At 41.2% G+C, this 21,008-nt stretch overlaps 1 protein-coding gene across 1 annotated transcript in view; it reads right to left on the bottom strand.

Moving 5' to 3' along the window:
* Window positions 1-6,927: 6,927 nt before the first annotated feature.
* Window positions 6,928-21,008, bottom strand: part of LOC110261733 (uncharacterized) — a 1,083,992-nt gene continuing 1,069,911 nt past the window's right edge. Inside the window, exons 17-18 of the mRNA XM_084967489.1 lie at window positions 9,271-9,444; window positions 6,928-8,868 (exon numbers count right to left, since the gene is read on the bottom strand). The gene's annotated coding sequence lies outside the window, so the exon portion shown is untranslated. The remainder of the gene's footprint in view (window positions 8,869-9,270; window positions 9,445-21,008) is intronic.

The raw sequence follows: 21,008 nt of genomic DNA, 5'->3' as shown, positions 1-21,008 counted from the left end.
ATATAGAATAAAGACTCAAGTATTCCAGTTTCAATTCTCTGTCTTCCTTCGCCCAATAGAGGAAAGTTGTTTCCCTTATGGGAAATCAGGAATCAAGAAGGAGCTAATCCTGGTTTAGAACTTGAAATGTGAAAATCACTTACCTTAAGGAGGAAAGCTGTGTTAGAATTCAATTTCTCTTTGACACATGTGTATCAGTTTCATGCAATATGTTTGTGATGTTGTCTCCCGTGCAATGTGCATGTAATCATTCTAAATAAGTAGACATAGGTGGTCTGCAAATGTTCGTAAGGGAAGCAGTTCTAGTTCTGTAAATGGTACTAATGGATATGTGATAAATCTAATGGGCTAGAGTTAGGAGGCCAACTGATTTGCAATTATGCATGCATTACCCTCAATACGAAAAGAATCAGGAGCTCTAAGCATACTTAGGTCTTAATGCCTGTCTCACCAATGATGCTGGTGAGACAAATAAATGGATGGTTTTGAAAGAAGAGTGACATGAAACAACATGTAGAAATATTGTTGCTTTTTTGGATCCTAGTAGTACTGTCCACAGATCATTGTCTGCAAAAGCATTGACTTGACTCAACAGTTTCAGGCAAACTTTAGTTTCTCAGAATTAGCATTAAGGATGTTTGCCCAATGATTGAATGCCTTGAGTTGGAATTTAGGTAAGTTTCAAAAGTTGGAGACTTTTCTGAGATAGACGTAATGATTTTTTCAAGTCTATAATCAAATGGTGGTCACTGCCCATCGTCATATTCCAGGTTGGCTGAACTGATGTTATAAACAACATCAGCATCACCTCTGTGTTCTGAGCCAGGCTAATCATGTTGTGCCATAGAATGTTCTCTTCTGAGTTCAGTAGTCTCTGCCTTCCTTTCCCTTTTGAATGCACATGTACGTATTGCCAAAGTCATCCTCATTCGGTTATTCATTCTGTTTCATTATCAGGTCTCTTGGAAATAAAGATATGCCATTGTTATTCTGACTAAAACAACTGGGTGCACATCTTGGTAGTTACTTCCATCTTTCATGCAGGAGGAGAGGGAGGCTGAATGAGTGCCTAACCCTATGGAATGAGGAAGGCATATGTGCATGTAATCAGATGCACATCTCACAATCAACAGATTAAAAAAATCACATTTAAAAGAGGAAGGAATAACACATATATTGATCAGTGCTAAGAATATGGAACTTTACCTATTTCTGCTGACTGCATTGTTTAAACTCTCTGCAAGAAACCTCTGCACACAGGAAATAGTGTCCAGCATAGAGGACATGGTAATGGAAAAACCTACCACACTGACCCCCTGCTAGCAGGGTTGAATCTAGTAGCAAAAAATAATAGTATGATATTCACTCTCTCCATTCTGTCCTCAAATAACCATAGCTTCCTTTGTTAGGCAACAAACAAGGCAAATTTCTAGATACATCTCTAAAGTTCTAGAAGGCTTTTCAGGTTAAAGACAAACCCAGAGCTGGCAGTCAAGGAGAATGGAAAAACAAGAAGGAAATGAATGAATGAACTTGACTGGAGTGCTCTTTGTAGTCAGGAAAGAGAGGCAATTCACAGGAGCGAGCTTTAATTTCATGTCATCTTCAACATCAAGTTCTTGTCATTCATTTCACATAATTGTCATTCCAACCAGGAAACCAAGGCAAGGAACATGTCTGAGGTCACACAGCTGACAAGAAGGGGGTAGTCCAATCTGCTAACGTAGATACAACTGCCCCTACCCATGGTATGGTGATGCCATTTAGTTAGCTGATGGCATACACTACCTGGCAGTAACACCACTGTCAGGCAGATGTATGTTTGGGTCATGTTCTCTGATAACAACAAAAAAGTCAATGAAGTTTTCTACTGATTATATCTGCTAAAAGGTTATCACTGGAATTTCCTGTGTGGCATAGTAGGTTAAGGATCCAGCACTGGCACTGTAGGTTAAGGATCCGTCATTGCCACAGATGTGGTGCAGGCTGCAACTGAGGTGCAGGTTCGATCCCTGGCCTGGGGACTTCCACATGCCATAGGTGCAGCCAAAAAGATAAAAAATTAAATTAAAAGTTATCATTGATAACCCATCAAAGACATCAGTGAGCATGTAAGGGGAAAACTTCACTAGTTGTATAAAGCACTGGATGAAAATGGTTAACTGGGAAGGGTGTCCTTAGTAGCCTATACTGGTTTGAATGTCTTTTAGCAACATCTGCAGGTCATTGTATTTCAACAATTATTTCTTTCTAAGCAGTTTGTGGTATAGTAATTGAAATACTCATTAATTCTAGGCTATTTTAGCATTGTTTCACAGCATTTTTCCTTGTTCTAATTGCTATTTCCTATTCAAGAATTCCAGTATGCAGTGTATATAGCTTTTCCTATTTACTCCATAGCATAACTTGCTATGAATAGTAAACTTTTAGCTAGACCCTCCTCCATGTCTATCATGTAAAACAAGCAAACAAAATCATAAGAGGAACACCATGCCTGGCGATGTGATCATTTTCATTAACAGGGAAGCCTCTCTGCTTCTGTGTGATTGAGATGCAATCCGTTTCTGCTGCACCTCTCATTTACTCCCAGGAAACAGTCCCAGTTGTCTAAAGAGTCAACACCTTCTGACAGGCGCCATCTGGTCAGCCATTCGTTAACTCCCACAATGCTGCTTGTGAGTTTGCCTCTCTCCCCATGACCATTGACACTGGTGAGAGCTGATGTGGCTTAAAGTGATATTGTTTCCCTGTTTGGATCACCCAGGCAAGCATCACTGAGCTTGAGTCCTATAGGCGATGTCCCACATGGCATGCAGGTTTGTTATATAACTAAATTTAACATTGGATGGCATTATGGAAATTTAAAGTTGCGTACAAATAGCAAAAGAACATTTTTTTTTTTTTTGCAAGGAACTCAAACTTTCCTTAAAAAAGACACATGCAACCGCATGTTCATTGCAGCACTATTTACAATAGCCAGCCCAAATGACCATCGACAGATGATTGGATAAGAACAAAATTTTTAAAGAGCAAGTCGGTCATCATTTATGAAAGAAGTTTTGTTTGGTTCGAGGGTGGAAAACAAGGTAGGAAATTCTTCTTTGGGAGTACATTTTTGGAGAGTTGACTCAAATAGAGTCATGAATTAGATTGGTTTTTGGTTTATTTACATTTGAAAATATCTTCTTCTGCCTTCTTGCTGCATAATTTACTTTTATTATTCAATTAGTTTGTCTTGATTCACATTCTCACATGCAGAGGTCATGTGAACTAGTAGAAAGGAGAGAGCTTGTGGGGACAATGCAAGAATTTAGGTTAGTTGCTGCTGACTGTTTCTTAGTTTTGGTTTTATCATTTGAAAGTGGGACAAAAGTCCCAAACCAGCTCTGCCAACCTCACATAGTTTCTTAAAGGTGTAGTATCTATGAATATCAAATAAATAAGCACATATGAAATAGGTATTTTTCCACTGAGCATCTATTTTGAGTTATGTAATGTTACAGACATTGGGATACAAAAATGTAAGACATCTTGCTCACAAGGAGCTTGCAGTTCGCTGGAGAGGTGGCCACAGTAAAAAATAAAATGTGACAAACCATTAAGATTCCTAGAATCAAGATCTGAGGAGCTCCGGTTATACCAGAAGGGTCCCATGGAGAGGGATAGGGTTTTCTGGGCAGAAGAGACAGCACATGGAAGAACAGAGCTGAGATAATATGTTCTTTTTGAAACCTTTAAGTAACTAAGGCAGAACAACAATTTTGGCAGAGGAACTGCAAGACGTGACTTGTAAGAAGGGTCTGGTTCATGAACAGCTTTATTGGCTATGGAAGACCATGGGCTTCTACCCTGTGGACAGTTGGAAAGTATTGGAGAGTTTTAAACAGAGGAATGAGATGATTGGAAATGCCTTGAATGACTGCTGGGTGAGGTTTGAGGAAATGATTAGAGGGGACTGAGCCCAGATCTCAGAAACTCAGGAAGGAGTCTAGAACCTGCGAGAGATGCTGAGAAAGGAAGTAGAATAGTGACCATGGTGGTAAAGAGGAGGGGACCATCAGAAGAAACGAGTGTGGAAGAGCAAGGCTTGTGGTCATTAGAACTGAATTAATCCAGGAGTTCCCGTTGTGGCTCAGCAGTGATGAACCTGACTAGTAACCACGAGGATGTGGGTTCCATCCCTGGCCTCGCTCAGTGGGTTAAGGATCCGGTGTTGTGAGCTGTGGTGGAGGTCACAGACGCGGCTTGGATCCCACATTGCTGTGGCTGTGATTTAGGCCAGGAGCTGTGGCTCAGATTCAACTTCTAGCCTGAGAACTTCCATATGCCGCAGGTGTGGCCCTAAAGAGAAAGAAGTTACACATCTAGTGAGTGGCAAAGCTTTGGCTCTTACCCTGGATTATTTAATGGCACAAACCTGTGCTCTAAATTGCTCTGCTGGATTTAACGACCCCTTGAATGAGGTGAATTCCGTCCCAAACGACAATTTAAATATATTAATCTTTTCTTTCTTGTGTTTCTATGTCTTTCATCTCTGGATTGTCCCACATCGTTTCTCAGTACATATGGTTAGATTTTACAGGCATGGACGCTGTCTTCCAACTCCTCTTCTGCACCTCTCTCCTTCCACCTTAAGTGATGACCTGTAGTCATGGTGTTGAACTGAATGGGCTCAGTGGTTAGATATGAAAGTTTCCATCCCAGTAGAGTGAAGACCTTACAGTTTTCCTCTCCAGCCTCTCTCTTGGAGTCTGCGTCTTCATAGATGCTTCCATTTCATCTCTTCATTTTTAATTCCCACTTCACCATCCCTACAGGTTGATGGCTAATGGTGTGGATATATGTAACACTTGTAGAGAACATCAGATACTAGTAGGTTCTGGAAGTGATAAGAGCAGCCAGCAAGGAAAGTCAGCTCCTAGAGGGTAGGGACTGGGTGATAGTTGTATTCCCTGTGCATCCCTTAGTTCACTGCCTGCCATGTAGAGGCACTGGATGAACATTTGCTGATCTCCTTAAGGGTGAATGTATATGTATATATCTCATAAGATAACCCCCTGCCCCCTCTTCTTTTCTGTGCAATATAATCAACTCTCTCTCTTCATATATATATACATCTATATATACACACACACTTAACATAGTATTGAGTATCAATACATTGAAAACAGATCTATAAGTATCTTTTCCTTCCTCCTTTTGTGGTTTATCTCCTCCTTAGTGAATTTATTCATTATAAGTGGGCTACCATTACAAAACAAAAACAAACCTCTTACAAGAAGCAATGCAGATATAGAGGTTTATTCACCTTTTTGGTCTTTGTGTGTGTGTGTGTGTGTCTTTTTTGTCTTTTTAGGGCCGCATCCACAGCATATGGAGATTTCCAGGCTAGGGGTCTAGTCAGAGCTACAGCTTCCGGCCTACACTACAGCCACAGCAACACCAGATCCGAGCTGCATCTGTGACCTATACTACAGCTCACGGCAACGCCGGATCCCTAACCCACCGAGCGAGGCCAGGGATCGAACCCGCAACCTCATGGTTCCTAGTCGGATTCACTTCCTCTACGCCATGAGGGGAGCTCTAGCTTTTTGGTCTTGGATGCTGTACATATCATGTAGCTTCCTTGGTAAGCTACCTTTTCCTTAAAGATGTCTCTTTCCTTATTTTAAAGGCAAATAATGTAAAATGCATTATTTTAATGGCAGAATTTGGTCATATGTTCCTATTTTAGAAATACTGTGGCCAGTTTTAAAAAAGAGAAAAACTTTTAACAATCACTTGCACTTGGAATTCAAGAATGTCTCTTATTGTGGTATCAATTCCCTTTGTGCCTTGGACTTTGTTTTTTTCCATTTCACCTCCAAAATTACATTGAAAACATCTGCTAAGGACTTATTTAAACAGCTAGTTAATGCTTTATAAAGCTCGGAGGTGCGCCCATCTGTTCCAAGAGCATTCTCTTTTCTCAACAGCTATATATTTTCTACCTGTCTGACAGCTGGTTTTGACTCAAAACTCTTAATTTCTTTCTATCAGTAGCATAGCACCTTGCATTCAAGTTTATAACTGATTTTTCCTCATCCTGCTTCACTCCGAACAAATCTAAGAACAATCGAGTTATCTCCTTTTTTTAATGTCTTATTTAAATCTTTCAGGGTGTAGGGGTTGTAGTTTTTAGAGCGAAGATGTCTTGCCTTCAACCTTCAGAACCAAATGAAATCTCCAACATCTTGCCCCTTGTTCCTCTCCAGCTCCACCCTGGTGGACAGGACTGGATGCAAAGCCCTTGAATTCACCTCTGCCTCCTCAGGGATCATTTACGTATCCTTCCTAGGGAATGCAGGTCTGTCCCAATAGCACCTCCATCCTACCTCCTCAGGCTGCTTCAGCTTTCTCAGGATGAGGCAGGAACCAATCCCCTTGACGGAAGGAAACAAGACAGTCCCTCGGAAGCTCCCCATCCAGGCTGAGATGCAGAGGCGGCTTCTCTCCCTCTTCCCCTCCACCCCTTTTGGGTGGGCAGATCCAAGGCACCTATCGTCTCCAGTGTCTCTTCACTCTCTCTCCTCTGGGGTCATCCTTTTATGATTTGAGAATAAGTGACTGGGCTCAAGCATTACAGAACCAATTCTCAGAAAGTTCTTCTGTAAACTCTGCCCGTGGGGAGCTCTTGCATAGTCTTAGGGTGTCTGATATCAAAGGGTGTTGATACTGCACGTGAAGAGAGAGATGACTTACTTCCAGTCACTCTCCCCTCATTGCATAGTTTTGTGATAGTAACAGCAGTTCAGATGGAGTAATTTGTGTTCTGCCCTTATTGCAGAATATCAGAGAGCATCTTGCTGCCATTTACTCTCTTCCACACTCAAAGATTAATGTACCCCACTGGCTTTTTGTGTGTTTGTTTTATTTACATTGGTCTTGTTTATTTTATTTGTTTGTTTGTTTGGTTTTTTTATTTTATTTATTTTTTTTTATTTTCCCACTGTACAGCAAGGGGGTCAGGTTATCCTTACATGTATACATTACAATTACAGTTTTTCCCCCACCCTTTCTTCTGTTGCAACATGAGAATTTGTTTGTTTTTAATGCCCATGCAGAGCTATCAGTTCTCCATTCCAGACCACGATCTTCCTCCCAGAGCCTCCACCTTGCCTTCCTGTGCTGCTCTGAGCTGCTTGCCAGGACTTTAGAATATTCTTTGCTCTGTACGCCTATTGGCATTTTTTTCCTAATCATGAAAGACTTGTTGTTGTTGTTGTTGTTGTCGTCATCTTTGTTGTTTTCATATGTGAGGAACCCAAGAATGAAATTCCCATTTATACCAATTTTGTTTTCTGACATAAGAATCCTAGTTCCTTCAACTTTCTCTATATATGTTATTTTCTACTGATTTCCACAAATATCCTCTAAGAGGCAGCTATACTCTTAGTCTTTTCTTTTTTGCTTTATTGAGTATAGGGGCTACCGGAAGGAAGTAGTACATCAAACATTTCATGCTGACTTAAACCTTAGGGAAGTTTATTTTTGGCTGAAATTGGGGATTTCAGAAAAGGCTTATCTGACTCAGGTTTGCCATAGAACACTTGTTCTGTCCCTTGGTGTTTGATTCCTTCCCAAAATAGAGCTCCTGTGTCTCAAGGATCAAGCATAGTTTTCCATCTGGTTCTCAACCAAGGAAAATACTGTCAGTTCCAATGAGTTAAATACAAGACTGTCTGTGCCAGTCCATTAAAAAAAATCATTCAACTGCTATTAGCAGATGACAGTTTCTAAGGGCAAATCCAAAGAGTGAAAAAAGAGTGTGCAGTTACCTTGCGTTGATATAGGCATGGCTATTTTTGTTTATCACAGTGGGAAAAAATGACTGCTTCCTGTACCGGTCCATGTGCACACAGAATGGGAATGATGTTTCTCTGTAAACCAGTGTGCCAAGAAAGCTAGTTGGAAAGCAAGAGCTGGTAATAGAACTGGAAAGTTATCCTGATGCTCCTTCTGTGCTCGGGAGATCCTTGATCTATGGATTGGGAGTTTTGGAGTCGTTTCTGCATCTGATGGCCCATGTCCTTTTAGGCAGGCACTTCTTTGTGGCCCAGTATTTCAGCTGTGAAATGGTAACAGCAGGACTACTGAGTAGTTTATTAGCGGGATGGAGTCATAGTTGAGCAAGGTGTCTGCAGGGAAAACTCCAAAGAGATGTAACTGCTGGAATTGATCTCTAGAAGTGAGTCTATTTTTGTATTTGTTAAGAGGAGGCCTGAGGACAGCCATCTCTGGGGAGTGTGGTGAAGAAGGAGACGCATGGTTATCTTGATCATGCTGTTTCCTTTGGAGCCTGTTGTTCTGGTTCTCAGACACTCCAAGTTTTAATTTTTCCTCTTTGTTAAAGCACTGGTGGAGAGCAATCTCCTCTGAGTGTTAGCCAATGCCAACAATAGCCCCGAAAATGAGTTCAAGTTTTATTGTGGGCTCTCGCTGATAGACGTGCAAATATAGAAATTTCCAGGGCTCTCAAAGTCATAATTGATCATGTACACCACCTACTGTTAGGGCCAGTCTTGGGTCCAAGAATCTATTGGAAGAGGGTGATGATTTCACTGGCAATCACTGGGAACCTCTGGAATGTTCTTGCTGTCAAAATTAAAAGCAGAGATCCTATTTTGCTTCATGGGTTGCTGGTTCATCTTGGTTGGAACCTTTCCTGGAGATGCTGTAGACTTTTACTTGATGTCCTGTTTGCCTGGTAAGGCACAAAGTATGTTTCTTACTGCTCTCCGAAGCTCTGGAGCACCTAGAAAGTTTTCCTCTCCCTTTGGCACATCCCTTTGAAGAAGCTTAGTTAGCAGTACCAGGGCTTTTGTTTTCCTGCAGAGCAGATGGGGGTAGACAAGAGCAGAATGATTCTGGCCATATTTTTCAGTGAGAATTAAGTCTCTCCATCTTTAAGCCATCATTTCTCATAGGAGATTTTTTTTTTAAATAATATCAGAAGCAAGGCACAAAACCAGAATTTGTTGTGCATAAGGAATATGTATTATAAGATTACTCCTAACTTTGGTCATCATGGAGGCTTTTCTCTGTGAGAGAACGTGGATGGTCTGCTGGCCGTGTAAGGGGCATTGCCTCCTCATCTTAATCTAGCCAAATCACCACCTTCCCCACTAAACTCTACTACCCAGAGTGATTACCTTCTTCCATCCCTTACTCCCGCTATCAGATACCTGGCACCTAGTCATGTACTGGTTTTTGGGAAGTTTGTAGTGTTACCTTTTTACCCTTTTGCATTGTGTTGAATATGTGTTGTAACTTCACGATATTTCTGCGTGGATTTATTCTTCTGGCCAAACTGAAAGTCTGAAAACGATGATATTTCAATTCTCTGTTTGGCTTAGACCAGTCACATGTACATGTATAGGTTCCGGAGTAGGTTCTTTAGCATCCCTGATTAAAAAAAGCAAAACACAGTTGTCGAAAGGGAGGATCTAGGATGCACCCAGTACACCAGCCCTGAAGACATGCTTCCAAGTGCCCAATGTGGACATGATTCATAGCTGAATCTCATGGTCCCATGATAGCCGTTGTTCGGTGATCTGAAATGGGATATCTGCAAACAGCAGCATAGAAAGAAACACTTTAAGGACCCCTGGAACATACCTTAACCTACTAAAATAAATTAACTATTGATTGCTGGAAACAAATAATCAGAAACATCTAATTAGAATCAGTAGAGATATCTTTAATAAAAAGCTTATTATTATCAAAAGGGCCGAAAGATAACAAGCGTTGGTGAAGATGCAGAGAAAGGGGATCCCTCATACACTGTTGGTGGGAATATAAATTGCTGCAGACACTATGGAAAACAGTATGGAGTTTCCCACCCAAATGAGGACTAGAACTACCATATGATCCAGCTACCCCACTTCTGGCTATATATCCAAAGAATACAAAAATACTAACTGGAAAAAGTGTATGCACACCTGATGTTATGTTCATTACAGCATTATTTAAAGTAACCAAGATATGGAATGATTCACCGAGGAATGAATGGATAAAGAAGATGTAGTGTATATATACATATATATATAAAATATTTTATTATATATATATATAAAATGGAATACTACTCATAAAAAATGAAATATTGCCACTTTGACAACAGGGATACCCCTTGGGGTATTATGCTAAGTGAAATACACCAGAGAAAGATACACATTATTTGATTTCACTTGTACATGGAATATAAAAGGCAAACAACCCAAACCCCAAATAAATGAACAAACCAAAGCAAACAAAATGAAACATGATTTTGCAGGGAGCTGAGTAGTGGTTACGAGAGGGGCAGGGGCTGGGGGGAGGGTGAAAAGAGTGAAGAGGGTCAACTGTCAGGTAGTGGATGGATAGTCTTTTTGGTAGTGAGCATGCTGTGGTGTATACACAGGTAGAAATACAATATTGTACACAGGAAATTTATATAATGTTAGAAACCAAGGTTATCGCAATAAAAAGCAAATGAAAACAAGCTCATAAAAAGCCAAGTAATAACTTATACTTGCTCAAATCCAATCAAGTTTACATGTGCGCAATGTGTAAATGAAAGCCAGTTATACATTATCATTAACCTCACATATGAATGCAAAGTCATTAGTATAATAAGAAAAATTGTATGTTTATATGTCATCGACTATCCATTGTCCGTGGAGGATAAGAAATCTGTGTTGGCCCTCTGTCATTCTCAATTTACTATTTGGTTCACTGAAATATATTCATAAGACGATTTTATAATATATAATACAAGGCAGAAAACTGGTATTCATTGCACAGCAAGACTGGAGTTAGGCACTGTTAGATGATGTCAACTTTCCTTTTCGCAAGTGTGACCTGAGATTAGATATTGTTACCTCTGTTATTTATTTATTTAAATTAGAAAAAAAATTAAAATTTTTTCTTTTGTGGGTGGGCCACGCCTGCAGCATATGGACGTTCCCAGGCTAGGGGCCAAATCAGAGCTGTAGCTGTTGACCTGCACCACAGCCACAGCAATGCCAGAACTGAGCTGCATCTGTGACCTACACTGTAGCAATGGCAATGCCGGATCCTTGACCCTCTGAGCAAGGTCAGAGATCAAACCCGCACCGTCATAGATACTAGTTGGGTTCTTAACCCACTGAGCCACAACAGGAACTCCATAGATATTGTTACCTCTGTTATTTTCAGAAGAGAGAAGCAAAGCTCAGCAAGGTTAAATAATTTACCCACAGCTATGCTTGGGGAGTGCCGGGACCAGGGTTCAATGCCATATCTGTAAATTCCTGAATCCATCATTTCCCATTACCCTAACAAACACACTGGAGAAATCACAAAGTTTAATAATAGCAGACCTAACAGAGATTTTTTTTTTGTCTTTTAGTCATTTCTTGGGCCGCGTCCCACAGCATGTGGGGGTTCCCAGGCTAGGGGTCGAATCGGAGCTGTAGCCACCAGCCTACGCCACAGCCACAGCCATAGCAACGCGGGATCCGAGCCGCGTCTGCAACCTATACCACAGCTCATGGCAATGCCGGATCCTTAACCCACTGAGCAAGGCCAGGGATCGAACCCGCAACCTCATGGTTCCTAGTCGGATTTGTTAACCACTGAGCCACAAGGGGAACTCCTACAAAGACATTATTAAGGTGCAAAATATTTTCTAATAGAAGCGATTATCTTCAGTTAGATAAATTGATGTGTCAGTAGCAGATTACTTTTCCAACGCTGGTGGAGTCCAGTGGTCTAGTACATGGGTCTTCTCCCCACTTCCCTAACCCCCCAACTTTGCCCACTCTAGCTGAAGGGACCTCCCCAACTTTCTATTCATGTTCATCCCACTGAGATGCTTATCAACCCCGGACCGCTTCCCACATGCCTCATGGATCTGCTTTATGTTCAAGGTCAAGTTCTTATACAGAGAACAAGTTTATTCTCTGAAGAAACTGAACAGGAGACTTGGCAAAACCAGGTATTATCATAAGTAAGGGAAAGGCAATGGGTTGGAAAAAGGGTTTTGAGTGAAAGTCTGTATAATGATGCCTGGGACACAGGGCTAGCTTCACAGGCATGGGGCCCTGTGTTCAGAAGGGTCCTGTACTGGACTGAATGCCCTGCAATCCCATCTTAAAGATGGGCAGCAGGAAGCTGGTGGTGATTATTCTATAGAGTGAGTGAGTATTACCTATTTGTATATTTTTGCAGTATACATGCATACTGGCGAACACAGCAGTATGTTGAATTTGAGCAGGTAAAAATTTTTCAGCTGTGCACTGCTTCCCAATTCTCTAAGCTACTAGGTTTGTTGTGCTGTAGAATTTTCAATAAACACCTCTGAGAATACTCCTCCACCTGGATTTCAAGTAATTTGCATTTTGTCCTGTGTGAAACCGATTCACCGCAGGCATAGACCTCAGTAATTAACAAATATCAGATGCAATTTCCGTCATGGCATTTCTTTTCTGAAAGTGGTCTTTATAGAAAGTATAACTTTAGGTGAGCTTCTCAAGAGTTGGTTTACCTCAAGAACAAAACTCTGGCAGATAACTGGTGAGCTGTGATTAGGTTAAAAAGTCATTCTAAGCTCTACATTGAATGCTTGATGGAGAAAAGTCATTAATTCAAATTTTGGAGAAGTATGTTCACCCTGGGCATAGAGGAAAAGAGAATTGAAACAGGTGGCCATGATATGTGGAGAAAAAGCCCGTTGGTTTTATTTTTTTATTTTAATTTTAATTTTTTGTCATGTCTCGAATTAATTTTTTTATTTTGTTCTCATTTTTTCGGTTTTATTGAGCAATCATTGATGTATATCACTGTATAAAAATTTAAGGTGTATGGCATGGTGGTTTGATTTACACATATCAAGAAGCAATTGTCACAGTAGCTTTAGCTAACATCTATCTTTCCATATAGATATAATTTTTAAAAGAAGAAAAATATAAAAGAAAAATGTTCTTATTTTAAGAATGTTTATGATTTGCTGTCTTAACTATGTTCTTGAGTCTCTTACTGCAGTGTTAGCTATAATTATCATGTTGCACATTACATTCCTAGTGCTCCTTTATCTTATTTTTTTATGATTTTTATTTTTTCCACTATAGTTGATTTACAGTGTTCTGTCAGTTTCTACTGTACAGCAAAGTGACCCAGTCATGCATATATACATACACTCTTTTTCTCACATTATCCTCCATCATGTTCCATCACAAGTGACTGGATATATTTCCCTGTGCTCTACAGCAGGGTCTCATTGCTTATCCACTCCAAACGCAATGGTCTGCATCTCTTAACCCCAGACTCCCAGTCCATCCCGATCCCTCCTCCTCCCCCTTAGCAACCACAAGTCTGCTCTCCAAGTCCAACTGTAGCTGGGAGGGAGCAACAGAATGTTGATGCTGGTGGGGTCTGGCAGATGGCTCTGGAATATCAGGTCTTGCTAGAATCAGGCTTCAGACCAACCTGACAAGGTTTATTTCCAAGACTGGGAATCTGGCAGGAATAAGGGAAAGGAGCACGTGCATGGTTATATCTTGAAGCTGGCTCCAAAGAGTCCTTGACTGACCCCTGTCCCAGGCTGTCTGCAGATGATTTGGGGGTGGGCTGGGGCGTGGTGTATGAGAAGAAAAGCCAGGAGATTTATGACCAATTTAAAAGAAGTGAGACATATGTCTTACTTTTAAATAAGTTAAATAGAAACTTTCTGGGAAGGAGGACTTCTTCTAAGCCAAATAATCCAGTTGGCTCTTCTGCTCCTTGAACCTGACCTGCCTTCCCATTGAATCCATTGGTCTAAGTCTATTCCGTGGGTCTATAACAGAAAAATGTAATCCTCTTCCTTGTAACGGCCCCTCCCACTCTTGAAGGCAGCTATCGTGTGTTCAGTAGTCATCTCTTCTGAGTATCGGATTTCCCTCTTTCCTTCAAGCTTTCCTCATTGCAAAATATTCAGCCCTTTCATCATCCTGCTACTCTTCTCTGACTTTGTTCCCTTATCAAACATTTATTTATTTTTCATGGGCCATACATGCCTAGAGCTAAAGTACCAACATAAATAAGATATATTCCCTTCCATGAAAGAATTCTGGGGCTTGTGAGTGAGACAAATGAAAACCTATACTCTGTGATAAGTGCTATAACAGAGATATGCACAAAGTATTATGGAAGAATAATTTGCCTTTTTATGCAGAAACAATGTGTTTCAGGTAGGATTTGATTGGTGCAGAGCAGAGGGGGTCTCTCATATCTTAGAATTTTCAAAACCTCATCTGTAACTCTACTTAGGGGCTCCTTTTCATACCTAATGTTTTTTATTTATGACTTCTTTTTTGATCTTTTTTTCTTTGTCATACTCGTCAACTATTGTCTATTTTATGCTTACTTTTTTATTTATTTTTTTACATAATGATTTTTATTTTTTCCATTATAGCTGCTTCTTACTTTTTTATTTACATCTGCTTTTATTCTTATTGATTTGTTCTACTTTTAAAAGGTGAGTTTTCTATCGTTCTTAGTTTTTTTTAAGCTTTTTTTTTTTTCTTTTTTCTTTTTAGAGCTGTACCTGTGGTATACAGAAATTTCCAGGCTAGGGGTCAAATCAGAGCTGCAGGCCTACACCACAGCCACAGCCACACTAAATCCAAGCGACATCTGCGATCTACACTGCAGCTTGCGGCAATGCTGGATCCTTAACTCACTGAGCCAGGTCAGGGATGGAACCCAAATCCTTACAGACACTATGTCGGGTTCTTAACCTGCTGAGCAACAGGAGGAATTCCTGCCGCTTCTAGCCTTTTGAGTTGGCTAATTTTCAGCTTTTCTGAGTTCTAGTATATTCTTTTAAATCGACACATTTCTCTTGGGCACTGCTCTCACCACAATCCATAGGTTTTCGTGTAGGAGGTTGTTCTCATGGTTGCTCAGTTATAATTTGTGAAGTTAGGTGTGTCTAACCCCAGCATTCTCCCAATGACACTCTTTAGATCCTGTCATGCAAAAGCCCTGCACAGATTTTGACATTCTTGCTAAGAGGACACTAGGAGCAATTGTCTCTGCAGAGGGTCCCCCCTGCCCCTTGCCCTCCACAGCTGTTTTGAGAGGAAGAGTAATATCCCCTCTAATTAGGGCAGACATCGAAGGGGGCTGGCAAATGGGTATGCTTTTCTTAACTATGTTGCCAACATGAGAAATTGAGTTCTGGAGAAAGACCCTTTGCCAGAACAACTAGTTAAAACAGGAATATGATTGCGTCTAGATTTCATCAGAATATGATGAGATGCATCATTAAGCAAGGAGAGAGGGGGGTGGACTTGTGTAAATCGACACTCCTATTCATTCAAAAGCAGTAAAGTTCAGTGAGAGCACAGGTGATCCTCATAAAGCTTTGTTTCAGGTGGATGCCTGCTGGGCTGGCAGTTAAGAAAATGATGTAGCCCATTTGTCACTCTGTTCCCTTTCCTTCTAACAGAGTCTTGTCTTACCAACTTCCCTTCAGGACACAGTGGTTTTACGCTCCCCTATTCTCTTCCCTACTGAAATGTGTCCTCAAGAAAAGATCTGGAGGATTTCCCGTCGTGGCGCAGTGGTTAACGAATCCGACTAGGAACCACGAGGTTGTGGGTTCGATCCGTGGCCTTGCTCAGGGGGTTAAGGATCTGGCGTTGCCGTGAGCTGTGGTGTAGGTTGCAGATGTCGCTCGGACCCTGCATTGCTGTGAGCTGTGGTGTAGGTTGCAGATGTGGCTCGGACCCTGCGTTGCTGTGAGCTGTGGTGTAGGTTGCAGATGTGGCTTGGACCCTGCGTTGCTGTGGCTCTGGCGTAGGCTGGCAGCTACAGCTCCGATTAGACCCCTAGCTTGGGAATCTCCATATGCTGTGTGAGCGGCCCGAGAAAAGGCAAAAAGACAATAAATAAATAAATAAAAAGAAAAGATCTGGAAAAATCCAAGAAATAAATGATTGATAACATGCTATGTTACCCGGACTGACATTCATTTTAAAGGGGACACAAAACCTTAAGTTGGAGGAAATCAGCGTGTATCTGTAGACTTTTCATCGTTAGTGGCGTAAGGGATGATTTGGAGGCAGCAGGAGATGCAGACATTAGTGAGGATGGAGGCTTGGCTCGTGTCTAACCTGAAGAGAACTGGGTTATGTTAAGCAATCGTTGCTAATCAGGAAGTGTCCACTCTCCAGGAGATATTTGGCAACGTCTGGGGACATTTTTGGTTGTCTCAACTAGGGTAAAGGTGACGATTGGCATCTAGTGAGTAAGAGGCTAGGAATGCTGGACCATCCCCGACAACCAAGAATTATCTGACCCCAAACACCAAGAATTCCAAGGTTTAGGGCTTGGTGTAGATAGACATCTATTTGGTAGTGACACCAGCCTGCATGTCGGGGAGATGGCAGGAGAGCTTCAGTGCCAGCTAGAGACGGATCACCTTCCTGGAATAAAGGAGTTTTCCTCAATTTAGCCATCCAGAACTATTGTCCTACCACCTAGTACAGACAGATCTGACTTCTTTGGAGAATTCATAAATGCAGATTTTTACATGCATGTCTACATTTTACAATACCAGCAATGAATCCAAACGAACAGAGTTCCGAGAGCCATGCAAAAGATGACCAGGAGCTGCACTTGGCTTCTGGATGGCCAGCCACAAGCTCTGATCCAGACATTTGTGCCCCAGAAGCATCACGCAGGTTATAAAACCAGGGCTGCAAGGTACCAGAGAAAGGCTTGGCTATCAGTCCTTCTCTCTGCAGAGAGCATCACTGTCCTCCTGAGGCAGGAGGCAAGGTGAGGTCAGTTTCAGCTCTATGGGGAAAAAGAAAAGCACTGATGTGCTAAAATGGCTCTAGCCATTTAACCTAGTTTCCCAAAGCAATTTTACCCTTTTCTGCTATAAAAATCTCTTGGACTCAAAACATACATTTCAGATTCCGGACTTCTACTAATTCAAGTATCTGATAGAGTTGTTGAAAAGGTTAAAGAAGATAGTACACATGAAAACCCATAGTGTAGGGTTGTCTGGCACTAAAAGAAATGTTAGCTGACCCTGGATACAGAGATAACCATTTGAATGGGACTGCAAGTTTTTTTTTTTTTTTTTTTTTTTAACTGGATAGAATTAGTGACCAGCTCCTGGGGTAATGAGCTGTGTTCACTGGCTTGAATTTGGAGGGCAAACACATGTTCTTTGTGTCTGGGAGGTATGCTTGAGAGTTCCTTTGTCTCTCTGTGCTTTGGGGAAAAGCGAATTTGGCATGGCCTTTGAATGTCTGCCTCCCCCACACTTTTTTTTTTTTTTTTTTAAGTATGGAAGCTTTGTAAATTCACCTTGTTAAAAACAAGCACCATCTTCATACCTGCCGAAACCCAATTCTCTTCCAGAGGCTATGCAATGAACAAAGGTAGCAGTAACAGCCAGGGCGCGCAGACAACTCAGCCCACGCAGGTCCACCGGCAAGGCTGCACTGGTGGGGAGGGAGTCCGTTTGTAAAGAACCTTTTTACTGTGACTCTTTCACCTGCCTCAGCCCAGCCTGAGCCATGAGAAGTCGTCAGCGAGACAGGCCAATTTTACCCATCTTCCACAATTGTGCATTACAGACTTTCCAAGAAGACACCATTCAGGGTGAATCACCAAATTCAGGATGAAAAGGTTCTGATTTGCAAAAGCGCTCAAGTCTTTCTCTTTAGAGCTGGAGACGGCAGGGAAGGAACCCACGTGCCTGCAGCTGCTTCACCTTTGGGCCAGGTGCACTGGCAGGCACACTGTGCTGGAGCAGGGCGAATGCACCCAGCATTCACAGGCACCTTTGTCACACCCTGGGGGCCAGGCTGTGAATGCCTTATTTGAGGCAGAAAAGAATGAGACGGTGCTAGTGACAGTGGGGTATTGAAACGTGTGGAACTGAGTCAAAGCATGAGTGACAGGTTAACATCAACTGAAATTTATGTTTAAATTTTCAGGTTCTCAACCTGATTCCATCAACACAGTTAAGAGGTGATGAGAAAGAGCAATAGATGAGGATTTTATCATTTAGGATGATTTCAGCTACTGATAACAGAAAATTTATCTCAAATGACTTACGGCCTTCTTACACAAAGTTTGGGCTCAGGGCTGCCAGCGTCAATATCAGCATCACCTGGGAGCTTGATGGAATTGCAGAATCTCCAGCCCCAGCCCAGACCTTCTGAATCACAATCTGCATTTTAACAAGACACACGGGTTATCTGTACACACAGTATAGTTGGAGCCGTACAGCCTTAAACAAGAACTTTGGGGTTTTGGTTTTTTATTTTTTAATCTGAGACTGAGTAGACTAGAGGCAGGTGGTTCCAGGGTTGGTTAACTCAGAAACTCAACAATGTCAAGAAGGGCCTGGGTGCTTTTCATTGTTCTGCTCTGCTATGCTAAGTGTGTTTACTTTTAGACTCGGATTTATCTTCCTGTGGTCACAGATGGCTGCAGAAGCTCCAGGCATCACCTTGCACAGCTGAGTAAAGGGGTAGGAAAAAGGAAGCTTCCTCTCATATATGCCTTTTTAACAGCAAAGAAACATTTTCCAGAAGCCGTTTAGTAGATTTCCCTTCATTTTACATGTCCTATATATGATTGTGCAGAATTGCAATTACTGGCCCATTCCTAAACCAATCCCTGGCCAAAGGATTAGAATAATGATGATTGGCTGAGGCCAATGAACATTTAACCTCTGGGGCCAGGTGGGGGGCTGGCTTTCTTTGACACACATGGCAATTAAACATGGGTTTTTGTAACTCGGAAGAAATAAGAATAGGTGGGAGAGTGAGCCGGTGGGAAAAGCAACAGTGTGTGCTACAAGAATTTTTTAAGGCTGGTCACATATATTTTGAGACATGAGGAATTTCCTCTTGAATGTTTGTTTGAGAGTTAAAAAATGACCCTCAATGAGGGTTTCCTCTATGACTGAGCCAAGAGATATTGCCCTTGTGACGTATATAGCCTTGGATAGTTTGTGCTAGAGAAAGTTCTTAGTAATAGAATAATGCAATTATAAGTTTCAAAACTAGATAGCTAGGAGGGACATTTAACATTCAGGTCATGCCTGTGTACTGTATAAATGGACAAAAAGTCCAGATAATCTGTACACTGGTTAGTTATGTTGGGACTGGAATAAGTCTTCTATTAGGTGCTACCATCTTGATGGAGGTAGTTCATTCTTTCAGTTTAACAAATAGACTTTAAAGAAGTATATCATTTTACCTTTCTGGGGAACATGAATGATTATGTCGAATGAATCACCTAGAGGCCATTGCGAGACCATCTAAGAGAAACGGGATTCAATTAAGCACATTTGAGGATCCCAGATGTCACTAAACCATGAGACCCTCAAGGGGCAGGGACTGTCTGATGCAATCTATAGGCACTTGGCAAGTGTTTGTAGACCAATTAACAGGGTGGATAAGTGAATTAAGCATAATTATGTCTTTCTTTAAATAGAACTATCATGTGACCTACCATCACCATTAGCATTGCTATTTGAGGTACATTGTTTTTATTGGCTCACTCTGAATAAGTGGGATAGAACCAATAGATTCCTGGGGTTCCAGGATACTTTCTCTTTCACAGTCTTATTTCTGAGGGTCTGAAAGAGGAAGCAAATACAACACTAGGCTCTGTTAGTAAATGAGATGAGAAAACTGAAGCTTAGAGAAATTAATTAGCCTAAGGACAGCTACTTACCAGTGGAGTTGGGACTTGAACTCAGGACCATATGGCTGAATCCGTGCCTTTGACTCCATGATAATGATTCATCTTTGTAAGCATTTATTATATGCTAGGCATTGTTCTAAGTGTGCTATTCTCATAATTCTTACAACAAGCCTATGAGTTGGGAAATGCTTATTATTCCACTTTACAGGTAAGGAAACTGTAGTTTAGAGAAGCCAAGTAACCTGCTTATACCTACACAGGTATTGCTGTTAGCCCTGGGCATGAACTTGTGTCTGTCTGACCCCAGAGCTCTATGCCCCACTATCCTGTTACTGCTTGCAGTTGGGGGAGCACAATATTATATTCTGTATTGCTCAAGAGAGCAGGATTAGGATTGAGAAAAACTTTTAAACCTTGGTCAGTGCCAACAATAGATTTGCCTTCCTCAACAAGGAGTGAGCTGATGACAGGTAATAAACATCACTGTCAAGGAGGCATAGCTGAATTTACTGCATATAATTAGAGGTAGTATGGGGTCAGTTCTAAAGTCTTTTTTAAGAATAGAGTTCTATACATAGTCTAAATCTTTTTAAAGGCAATTTTATTTTCAGTACTGGACCATTCACTTAATTGAAATTGTATACTTTGCAAAGGAGAAATAGGTAGAAAAAGGAGACTCTTACTTTCATCTTCATGTCCTTTGTTCTCCCATTTGCCAACCCCACCTCTAGCCCTTACACTCAAACCCCTACACTTGCAGTTTCCTGTAGATTACATTCTTTACACATCAGGTAAGGCAGTTTCCACACTTGCCCTTTTAAATAAGAGTTGGGCCACTGTCTAGATATATTTACCACCTCCCCCAAACACCAACATCAAATCATCTAAAAGCCTGTATCTTAAAGTTGTGAGCAAGAGTTGAAACTTCCATCAGTGCAAAGTTCAGGTACCGCTTCACTGTAAAAAGTAGTTGCTTAATTTATGCGACATTAAAATGATAGTCAGTGGATGCAATGATTGATTTTGAGAAATGGATACACATTTAATGTGTGCAGAGAGAAACGTTTTCAAATGTCTTAGTCTAGTTTGGCTTTATTCTGGAGAATGATGCTTCAGTAACTTGAAACCTTACTAAGCAAAGCCCTCTTGTCTTTGAAGCATCAGCAGCAAGCTTCCCAGACTAATACTGGGCACTTTCTTTTTTCTTTCTCTGACTTGATTCCCTTTTTCTTTGTCCTGCATTCTCCTTCCTTCTGTTGTCTATCTTTTCACTTTATAAACCA

The sequence above is a fragment of the Sus scrofa genome, chromosome 7 (genome assembly GCF_054392235.1).
Source record: "Sus scrofa isolate SSC_HxYL_T2T_F1_AM1 chromosome 7, Sscrofa_HxYL_maternal_Yorkshire_Landrace_v2.0, whole genome shotgun sequence".
In the NCBI taxonomy this organism is placed as follows: Eukaryota; Metazoa; Chordata; class Mammalia; order Artiodactyla; family Suidae; genus Sus; species Sus scrofa.
This window is presented reverse-complemented; position numbering and strand designations above follow the sequence as displayed.